This window comes from Lactuca saligna, chromosome 5 (genome assembly GCF_052625555.1).
Source record: "Lactuca saligna cultivar CGN05327 chromosome 5, ASM5262555v1, whole genome shotgun sequence".
Lineage (NCBI taxonomy): Eukaryota > Viridiplantae > Streptophyta > Magnoliopsida > Asterales > Asteraceae > Lactuca > Lactuca saligna.
The window spans coordinates 33260282-33270369 of NC_136421.1; positions in this window are offsets into that span (position 1 = coordinate 33260282).

A 10088-nucleotide genomic window follows, 5' to 3' on the forward strand; every position below is an offset into this window, starting at 1 on the left:
CATCGCCGCAATCGGATCCTACGTCCCATCGAACTCAGGGGGTTTCGTGTTGCTGAATTCCCGGAATAGCAACGAATCACCCCCTTGCGGCCTAGCAGCGGTAGCGACTGCAGCTTCAGTCAGTGCGGCGTACCGCTACTCAAACTCCTCCATCAGGGTGGTCTTAATGGACCCAAACATCTCCGGGATCTCAGCCCGAACCACCGCAGCTACCTCCTCCTGAATCATCTGACGAATCTCCTCGTCACTCATACTGCTCGAACTCGCTCCGTGGCGTGTCGTAACCATAATGTCTCTGAAATATAGCATAAGATTATCAGAGACTCCATCAATTACTGTTGCACTCGATAACGCAACCCTAATCAGTCTCCGACATCCATGGATTCTTACTTGGGTCGCCCGCCGACCCGGTGTCTTCGGTAGTACGGGCCCAATACTACCAACCACACCGTATCAGCATTCGTCCCAAATCTTCCTCCCCGAACCCCGAATAGTGAGTACTCTACTTTTAATATGCACTACCTACCTGCACGCTACCGAATATCTCATATAAGCAATCTTCCTAGACTAAGGCATCACAAAACAGGCCATTCTAGTCCTATCATGTATACCTAGTCTCCTAGCATGCATAACAATTCATAATTCAATGCATAACATAACATTGTAAGGTATTCTAGGGATCTTTACCGTTCGGGCGCTGGCTGATCGTACACACTGCTTCTTTCTTGTTTACCACTTTACCATTTATAAAAGTTTATGTATTTATTATTTTTTTAAAAAGATTTTTCCTCAAATCCTCGGTTTGAGTTCAGTTACACTCAAAGGTACACCCGAATCCCTCAAACCAAGGCTCTGATACCAATTGTAACAACGCAAATTTTCAAATAAAATTTTCATTTAAAATAAAGTAGTTTCATTCAACCAATAATATTTATTTCATGTTTCATATCAAATACATATATAAAATCCCCAAGATCTCAAATAGCAGCAGTGTGTATGCGTCATGCCGGCGCCTTCCCACGGTCCTCGCTAGTACCTGAAACACATACATAACAACTTGTAAGCATAAATGCTTAGTGAGTTCCCCAATATACGACTTACACACATACGCCTTTCCAGGCCCTGACCTTCCGGTCCACAATACATTGCCTTCCGGCCCGTAACATAATCGCCTTCCGGCCCATAACATATTGCCTTCCGGCCCGTATCATATTGCCTTCCGGCCCATAGTATATTGCCTTCCGGCCCATAACATTTACAACACATAATACATTAAATATAATACACATAGCACATACATCATTCATCATACCTGACCTTTCTGTCACATAACATATCGCCTTCCGGCCCGTACAAACATACATATCATGCATAGCATCTACCTTTCTATTTATAGCATAAATAACACATATCATATACGACCTTCCGGTCTCACAGTCATACCCTTCCGGGTGAAGTATAGTGAGAAGACTTACCTCGTGGATAATGTAAGCTAGCAACTCCTGAAATCTCTCGCACTCAATCCGCCGAGCTACAGACTCCCTATGATATCATACATCCCATATTAATACTCTTACCATTCAAGACACTGACCCTAAGAATTTACATGCAGGTCAACGGTCAACGGTCAACGGTCAACTTGACCAGACTCGGCGAGTGCAAAGGCGACTCGGCGAGTCTAGACGTCCTCACCAACTCCTGATGTTCCTTTCTACTTGTCGAGTATCCCTCTTGACTCGACGAGTTCCTTGTGGAAGAATCGCGGGGCCACCCCGACTCTACTCGCCGAGTCTGAAGAACAACTCTGCGAGTCCCAGTGAATCTTCAAGCTACTCGCCGAGTCTGCTCATCCGACTCGGCGAGTCCATGCCATGCAGTCGATCAACTGCTTCCTGAAACACGCATGGTCCCGAAATACACACTCATGGGACTATCTGGACCTCTAAACATCCTATTACTGGGGTATAAACACTTGGGTAACAACATAATAATCCATCTAATCATCAAATGGGTTCTATAAACCCTAACTTCATATACACATCAATCACAGAAGAATGAAATCCAAGATATTACCTGATTGATGCACTTTCTGTGTCCCCAATCCTCAGAACGTGATTCTCTTGCTGTTCCTTTAGCTAAACCTTCCTCTTCCTTGCACACAACTCTTCCAAACCCAACAATGGTCTTCAATCCTTGCTCCAGATGCACACAATCGTTCTAGGGTTCTTCTCAGAAAGCAAAAACGAACAATGACGGCCTAAGAGGCGTTATATACGATACAAAACCAAACGGCTAGGGTTTTTTCTGAACAGCATCGACTCGCCGAGTCCCTAATGGACTCGTCGAGTCCAGTCGCGAATCCGTGACCAAGTCTGTGGTCCTACTCGGCGAGTCAGGCACCAACTCGCCGAGTCCCCTCCTAAAATGCCCCAAAAAATAGTTTTAAAGCAATACCTGAAATTCCGGGCTGTTACACTTGAGAAGCATAAAGTATCAACCCTTGAGTTGTTTATGGAGCCTCTTTGCCTTAAACCCTAGTTTATGGTGTATTTTTCCTAGATCTCCTTCTCTACACGTAAAGTTTGCAAATTTACGTGAGGAATAGGCTTGGGAAGGGTAGATCTACAGTTTGGAGTCCATGCATGACTTAAAAGTCCTCTGCATGTAAGGGGATTTGAATGGACTCGGCGAGTCCTTTGAGTGGACTCGGCGAGTAGCATGAGGATTAAGAGCAACTCGACAAGTGGGATGAACAGCTCGTCGAGTCGAATGAAGATTGCCTTGTACTCGGCGAGTCTGTTCTTGGACTCGGCGAGTCAGGTTGCGAAACCCCAAACCCTTCGAGTTGAGACTCGAATCAGTGAGTCGGGTGCAGACTCGGTGAGTTGGACAGGTCAGGACTTAGAAATTGGTAGACTCGGCGAGTCATGGACTGACTTGGCGAGTCGAGACGCGAACGGAAGGATTCTGAATATATGGACTCAGCAAGTCAGTAGGATGACTCGGCGAGTAGGGATGACCTGGAAGGTTGACCTTGACCAGGACTTTGACTTGGACCAGGGTTGACTTGGTTGTCTTTCGGGGGTCAGTTAGCCTCAGTGTTGCGTTGATATTGGTAGTTCGGGGAGCAAGGGGAGCAGGAGTTCAGTGAGTTGCAGGGCAGCAGCTAGTGAGATCATCAGCAAGTTCAGCCAGTGCAGGTGAGTTTCCCTTTGTGTGAATGGGTCTAATGCCATAATGTAGGCCCATGTAGTTATGAGTAGAAGACCTGGGGGTTATCCCTAGGCACAGTATGCTGGTATGGTATTCAGGACGAGGTCCATTAATAGCGGGCGGGTGCCCAAGGATTTGTTTATATGATAGTTTATACTTATTGTCTGCGTGATACATGTATGTGCCTGGTAGGGAGGTGAGTGTGGGCGAGGTCCCGTATCTCACCAATAGCAGAGTGTAGACGGGGTTCCATGGCTCATCAGTAGCAGGACAAGGGTGAGGCCTAGGATAGGCGAGGCCTTAGGATAGAACCAGTTGTATGTGTTTAGTTTATGTGTTGTGATATGTTTATGTGTTATTATTCGTTGGCGGATGAGGCCCTGTGACAGGCGAGGCCTAAGTGAAACAGATCTGTATCCGAGCGGGGCTCGAAGCCAGGCGGGGCCTGGAGCGGCGGGGCCGTTGTAGCGGGCAAGGCTCGAGGTAGGGGGCGAGGCCCAAGATAGCGAGTGTGGCCCGATATTTGCAGTATGTGATTATGCATGGTATGTGGTAGGGTGGGGAACTCACTAAGCTTCGTGCTTACGGTTTTCAGTTTTGGTTTCAGGTACTTCCAGTAGCGGAGGGAAGAGCTCGGGGTGATCGCATGGCACACACCATAGATTAGACAGCCTGGGAATGTTTACTCTGATAATGAACATGTGTTTTGAAAGTTAATACTCTGATTATGTTTTGGAATGATGACTTTGCTTAAAGTAATGTTTTATTAAAAGAAATTTTTTGGTCTTAAATTTTGGGTTGTTGCAAGTTGGTATCAGAGCCTTGGTTTGAGGGCTTCAGACATGCTCTCGGGTGTGTCTGAACTCAAACTGAGGAATTGGTATAAAAGTTTTCAAAATGAAAAAACAGTTTTGTAAAGAGAGAGTTTTGAGAAAGAAAACTGTTTTAGAAAAGAAAAAAGAATTCAGAAAGAAAGGAACTTTGAAAAGAGAAAAGAGGTGTGGTGCATGCAATCAACCAAGCTCAAGTAAGTACCCCAAAATACCCATACAAGTCTATGTTTTGATTATCAGTTAATAGAACAGCATGCTAGATTAGGACTAAGGAGCTAGGGATGATGCGTTATCCGCCTATTATATGTGCTTTTGATCTGCATGACAGTGCTGAATGAATAGTAGTAGGATAGCCTGTTTAGGTTATGCCTGAGTTTATGAGTTGGTGTTGCATGCTAGTTCAGATTCTTGCTATGTGGATATGATTGCTTGAGTATGTTATGGTTAGAGTTTCCCTTTGTCTGAATGTTGCTTGCTTTGTGTATTGTGGGATTCTGAGTGATGGGAGTTAGCCATTAGGTGGATACGACACGTCACATGTGATCAGGGTTGAATAATATCAGAGTGTTGGATTTGGTCCTATTTTGCAGCTCTTGTTTGAGTCCAACCGTTGTAGGAACGAGTCTTTTACTTGAAGGATTATTTGAGCCTCGTCACATGTGATGGTATCCAGGTGATGGATAATTGGCATCACAAGGAGACCTTCAGCAACTGAGGACTGGTTTGAGTTGAGTCAGAGGTTTCCCTAGGGTAAGCCTAGGATGAGGTAGTGCTGGGAGCAGTAGTAGCCGAAAAGGGACCTGGTGGAGTCGAAGCAGCTCTTGAGGAAAGTACGGATAGATGTGGAAGGTAGTATAGGCCCCTACTAATGAAAGCAGAGGATCCGTACTCGATTCGGGAAAGTCCAAGACAAGACCGGGAACCTGGTAGTGAGTATGTTTGGTCTCGCAGCAGTGAGGAGTATTCTGATAGTGGTTATGTTATATGTTTCAGTATGGTGACGTTACGAGAGAGACCAGCGGGCGGATCAGGCATCGGAGAGGGATCGGGCTCTGGTTCAGGGGCCGAGCGAGTGGATGAGAGAGCTGATATTAGGTGAGGTTACGCGCAGTATTCTAGCTCAGACTCCTGTGATCTTTGGCATGGTCAAGGAGGGTATATTGGAGATTTTGGATGAGAGGCTGGGAGCCTTCCATACTGAGATAATGGCATTGATGGGAGCGCGTACCTTGACATTTCGGGAGTTCAGGGCTTACGGGGCACTAGATTATCATGGGGCTAGGGACCCCATCGCTAGCAGCAGATGGTTGGCTGATGTTGCCAATGCGTTCCATACGAGCCGGTGTCCTAAGGAGGACAAGGTCAGACTCACTTCCTATCTTCTGAAGGACAGAGCGAGGGATTGGTGGGAAGAGATTCGTCATGCCTTGGGTTATGATGCCGCGTTGGACGTGATGACTTGGAGTGATTTCTCAGCTAGGTTCAGGGTGGAGTTTTCGCCAATTATTGAGGTGCAGCAGTTGGCCCGGGAGTTTCAGGATTTGACGCAGAACACTGAGACTGTGGCAGAGATCACCTCCAAGTTCAGGGAGAGGGCTCTTCTCGTACCGCAGTATGTCGCGGATGAGGAGATGAAGAAGGCCCGATATCACGAGATGTTGAGGGCTGACCTCAGGGAGTTCGTGAGCAGGTCCGGTTGTAAGATGCTAGAAGATATGATTTCTCGGGCCAGGGAGAGGGAAATTGATTTGGAGCAGATCCGGAAGAGGAAGCCAGATGAGGTTCAGGTAGCCGCGAGTTCGGGCAAAAGTCCCAAGGGATCGGATTCGAGATCGAGGGATTACCAGGACCGCAGCCGGTGCTGGAAGTGTGGCCGGGTGCATGGGGGCGCGTGTAGGAGTGGTAGCGGTGGTGAGTCTGGCTGCTTCAAGTGCGCTTGGACTGGTCATTTTAGCAGGGATTGTACTGTTACCACCACTCAGGGATCAGACTTGATATGTTTTCACTGCAATCAGCGGGGCCACAAGAAGGCTCAGTGCCCTAGTTTTTTTCAGCAGGACGGGTGTTGGCACCTGCCCCTACAACCTTGAGGATCACAGACGGCCGTCAGGGTCGTGCAGAGGCACCTACGGTAGGAGGCAGGGCTTTTCAGATGGCTACCTTGGAGACGCGAGAAGTATTGGACGTTGCAGTTATGCGACTTCCGTTTTCAGTTCTTTTATTTGTGCATGATTATATTGTTATGGTTCTGCATCATTATCAGTATGAGTATTTTATTTTTGAGCGGTTTGTTTGTGATCGAGTTATATGCCATCTGTATACCCTGGATATTTGGTTAGTAGTTAAGGGATGGGTTCTATCAAAGAAGGTTACTTAGGGTGCAGTAACTGTAGCATGCCTTGGAGGGACTCGGTATGTCTCGCTAGTTCAGAGCCGTATAAGTTTTAGAAATGGATTGGTTAGATCCCTAGCTATGGTAAGCTTGGGATTCCTCAGCAGATTGATTATGGAATGGTAGCAAGGATTGGGATTTATATTCATTGAGCAGCAAGGTGTAAGCAGGATCGAAGTGGGGGAGAATCCTCCGAGTGTACAAGGGTAAGATCACGCAAATCCAGAGCGAGTACGCGACTTCTAAGAAGGAAAAGAGGTAGTTCAGCGTTTGATGATTGAGGAGTTCAGGGTTAGGAGTTTGAGAAACGCACCCTCGGCCAGTGCGTGTATTGGTGATGATTAGTATGTGGTTGGGAATTCAGGTTGAAGGATCGCTTGTAAGACTCGTGTGAGTCGGAACGAAGATCTTGAGGTCAGATAGCATGAGATGCTTTCGTGTTAGTAGATTGTGGCAGAGACAGCATGTAGAGCATGGAAGAGCGGTAGGAGAGCCTCAACTTTCGTCGCTAGCAGTCAGTGGTGGGAAGTGTTGTCAGACTACGGGGCAGCTGTAGCATTCACTAGCATTCAGTGGTGGGAAGTGTTGTCAGACTACGGGGCAGCCGTGGCATTCACTAGCATACGACGATAGAGGGTGATGTAAGATTGCGGGTAAGCCGTAGCATTCCGTAGTAGCTTCGTTGGCAGAGTCGGGGCGAGGCCCGTATGAGAATAGCAGTATAGGTGAGACCTGAGAGCAGGGTTGCTCAGTAGTATGGTTGGGTGAGACCCATGGGCGAGGCCCGTGCGAGAGTGGTTAGACAAGTGGGACTAGAAGGATAGGGGCAGGTGAGACCCGTGGGCGAGGCCCGTGAGTTTTAACAGCACAGGTTGGACCTGGTAGGGATCTTAGAGTCAAGATAGGGTATCGGGGATCCTAGGAAATTGTAGTGCCAGCATGGTAGAATAGACCGAGCAGTATAGGTGGTTGAAGTTTCTTCGAAAGTCGTTGGGAGCGACTAGTAGTTCTGTTGGGTCAGCGAGCGGTGGGAGCCGATAATCCAGATATTGATAGGTTGGTAGGGACCAGGGTGGTATCAGTTCATCTAGAAGACAGATAAGGAATAGCAGAATTTCCAGTCAGTAGCAGTGCGAGTATGCATGTAACATCCCAAAAATCACGACTAAAGTTTTCTTTTTAAAACATTGCTAAAACTATATTCATAAAAAAAACGTATCATAAATCATAACATAATTTTGTAGCATTAATTCGAAATACAAACTTATTATCAGAGTAAAACATCCCAGGCTAGCTGACCATAGTGTGTGCACTGCAATCTTTCCGAGCTCCTCTTTTGAAAGCTGAGTACCTGAAACTGAAAACTGAAACTGTAAGCATGAAGCTTACTGAGCTCCCCCAAACTACCACATACCATACAATAACATATAAAGCACATACTGGGCCTTGCCCACTGCATCGGACCGAGGTCCGGACTAACTGGGGCCTTGCCCCCTGCATCAGACCGAAGTCCGGAAACTAACTGGGACCTTGTCCCCTGCATCGGACCGAAATCCGGACTAACTGGGGCCTTGCCCCCTGCATCGGACCGAAATCCAAAAACTAAATGAACATAGCATGGCATAACATATCAACTAGCATGAACACGTATACTGCATACTGCATCGGGACGTAGCCCGGAACACATAACACATAACACATAGCACATAAATCCTGTTTGAGCCACGAAGGCATCAAACATACTAACTACTGCATCGGACCGAAGTCCAGAAACTACTGCTAACTGAACGCATCGGCATTGTGGCCTTAGACCCGTTCCTACTGGAAGGAAACTCACCTGAACTGCTGAATTCTGCTGGTAACCCTCAGACTGCTAACCAACCACCGTCTGAAACACTGCTCCTCTAACTCTCCGAGCTACCAATAACAAAGCGACACTTAGCCTGACAGACCTCTAAAAGTCAACTAAATCCACTCCGATCAAAGTCAAAGTCCTGGCCAAAGTCAACCTTCCATGTTGACCCTACTCGCCGAATCAGCCTTCTGACTCGCCGAGTTCACTGATTTCCGAATTTTATCCTGTCCAACTCACTGAGTCCCCACTCAACTCACTAAAATGAGCCTTGTTTCAAAGGGTTTGGGGTTTCGCAACTTGACTTGCCGAGTCCAAGAACAGACTCGCCGAGTCCAAGGCAATCTTCGACAGACTCGCCGAGTTGTTCACCCAACTTGTCGAGTTCGCCTCCATCTTCATACTACTCGCCGAGTGCACTCAAAGGACTCTCCGAGTCTATTCAGTCCTTAATCCATGCAGTGGATTTTCGAGCCAAACAGGGCTTCCAACTTATAGATCCATACTTCTAAGGCCTATCCCTCACATAAAGTGGCAACCTTTATGTGTAGATAAAGAGATCTAGGCTTAAAACAATCCAAACTAGGGTTTAAGACAAAGAGGCTTCACTATCAACCCAAGAACAGATGCTTTATGACTTTCTAGGACAAGATACACTCATATCTGAAGTAGCAACTTCAGATCTTGGCTTCTAACTCGAAATAGTTCTTAAGCATGGCATAAAAGCTCCAAATCTCATAGCCAAGGTTGATCTATTAAACAAAAGAGGGAAAGTAACGATTTATTACCTTTAAATGCTCAGAAATGTTCCACCAACTCTGGATCCAAGGCCCCCTTCTTGCTCCACAATGACTATCTTCTCTCTCAACCTCCAAAAAGCTTCACCAAGGGTAGATCTTGCTCCAAAACGATTATGGCGGCGAGGGTTTAGTGTTATGTGCTAAAGAGGCAGTAAAGGAACCCTAAGGGAGAGAATAAGACGTTTAAATAAGCTCCAAGTCCCGAATTTAGGGTTTTCCTTGCTCAGACCAGACTCGTCGAGTCACCTTGGCCGACTCGCCGAGTCGGGCGCTTACACCTCGACCCGGATCCCGCTCGGACTCGCCGAGTCCCTCCTTGGACTCGCCGAGTCTCCCCTTAAAATTGGGGTTTTCTTTCTTTTCTTGGCTTTCCAAACTTTGGTTGTTACAACTCTCCCCCACTTAAACTAAACTACGTCCTCGAAGTTTGCTACGATCCACCGACTGTGATCTGCCTCCAATGCCCCACCGCTCATTCTAACACCAGCTGCCTACCTTCGTTGGCCTTCCGCTCAAACATTCAGACTAATGTCAATCCTTACCGATAATAATCTCGGGTCCATCCTGACCATGAACATTCTGGAAACGCAACACACTCAACCGACAATCTTTCTGATACTCTCCAAATACTACACTGACCCCGTAGGGGTTCACCCCTTCTTTCCTTGCACGATTCCCTTGCCTTCCCAAGGCGATGCTCCATAACTACCTACATCTTCCGTCACTGTGAAGACCCTGTCTCCACCAAATATATTACTCCCGCTACTCCCAGTACGGGTCATCGTCGCCAGTATCCACTGGGCATTCTTTCTACTACCATTTGGTGTCGCACACCCCACGAACAACTGACTGAATCCTATCATACGCTACATACTCACACTGCTACTGACTGAAAATTCTGCTATTCCAAATTTGGCTTCCGGATGAACTGAGACCACCCAGGTCCAACTAATAAGGCTAAACTTGCAGTCCAACACAAAATTAACGTGACATCCCTA